At 43.5% G+C, this 991-nt stretch overlaps 1 non-coding gene across 1 annotated transcript; it reads left to right on the top strand.

Annotated features, from left to right (window-relative positions):
* Nucleotides 1-628: 628 nt before the first annotated feature.
* TRNAG-CCC (transfer RNA glycine (anticodon CCC)) lies at nucleotides 629-701 on the top strand. The gene has a single exon. It is a non-coding gene; the product is annotated as a tRNA-Gly (tRNA).
* Nucleotides 702-991: the final 290 nt, after the last annotated feature.

Genomic DNA, 991 nt, shown 5'->3' with positions numbered 1-991 from the left:
CATAACTTTTCTTCCAAGGAGCAAACCTCTTTTAATTTCATGGCTGCAATCACCATCTGCAGTGATTTTGGAGCCCCAAAATATAGTCTGTCACTGTTTCCATTGTTTCCCCAACTATTTGCCATGAAGTGATGGGACCGAATGCCATGGTCTTAGTTTCCTGAATGTTGAGTTTTAAGCCAACTTTTTCACTCTCCTCTTTCACTTTCATCAAGAGGCTCTTTAGTACTTCTTTGCTTTCTGCTGTAAGTGTGGTATCATCTGCATATCTGAGGTTATTGGTATTTCTCCTGGCAATCTTGATTCCAGGTTACGCTTCATTCAGCCCAGCGTTTCTCATGATGTACTCTGCATATAAGTTAAATAAGCAGGGTGACAATATACAGCCTTGATGTACTCCTTTCCTGATTTGGAACCCGTCTGTTTTTCCATGTCCAGTTCTAACTGTTGCTTCTTGACCTGCATACAGATTTCTCAGGAGGCAGGTCAGGTGGCCTGATATTCCCATCTCTTTAAGGTACATTAGCGAGAAGAAATAAAAGCAAAGACCCGAAATGTAAACCATCCGTAAGAATCTGTGCAAGGGGATCTTCAAATGCAACTGCTCAAAGAGACAGGTTCAAGGACTTCCCTGGAGGTCCAGTGGCTAAGACTCTGTACCCCCAATGCAGAGGGCCCAGGTTCAATCCCTGGTCAGGGAGCTAGATCCCACATGCTGCAACTAAGACCTGGCACAGCTGGAAAAGTAAAGAAACAAATAAGATATTCAAAGAGACAGCTTCGTATGAAGGTCAGCCCAGAATCAGGGAACTGGTAAAGATAAAAATGATTCACCAATCAGGACTTTAAACAGAATGGAGACAGCCTGACATTTACAAGCACACAGAAAGCTCTGAAAAGGGAGAGATTTGCAGAGAGGAGGGTTCTTCACCATCCTTGTGAGCATTTTGTGTATTTCAACAGCAGAGGTGACCTGTCAAGCCTAGTGCCA

This window comes from Giraffa tippelskirchi, chromosome Y, assembly GCF_054371585.1.
Source record: "Giraffa tippelskirchi isolate mGirTip1 chromosome Y, T2T-mGirTip1v1.2.pri, whole genome shotgun sequence".
Lineage (NCBI taxonomy): Eukaryota > Metazoa > Chordata > Mammalia > Artiodactyla > Giraffidae > Giraffa > Giraffa tippelskirchi.
Note: the sequence above shows the minus strand (reverse complement) of the source record. Positions and strands in the feature narration are given on the sequence as shown.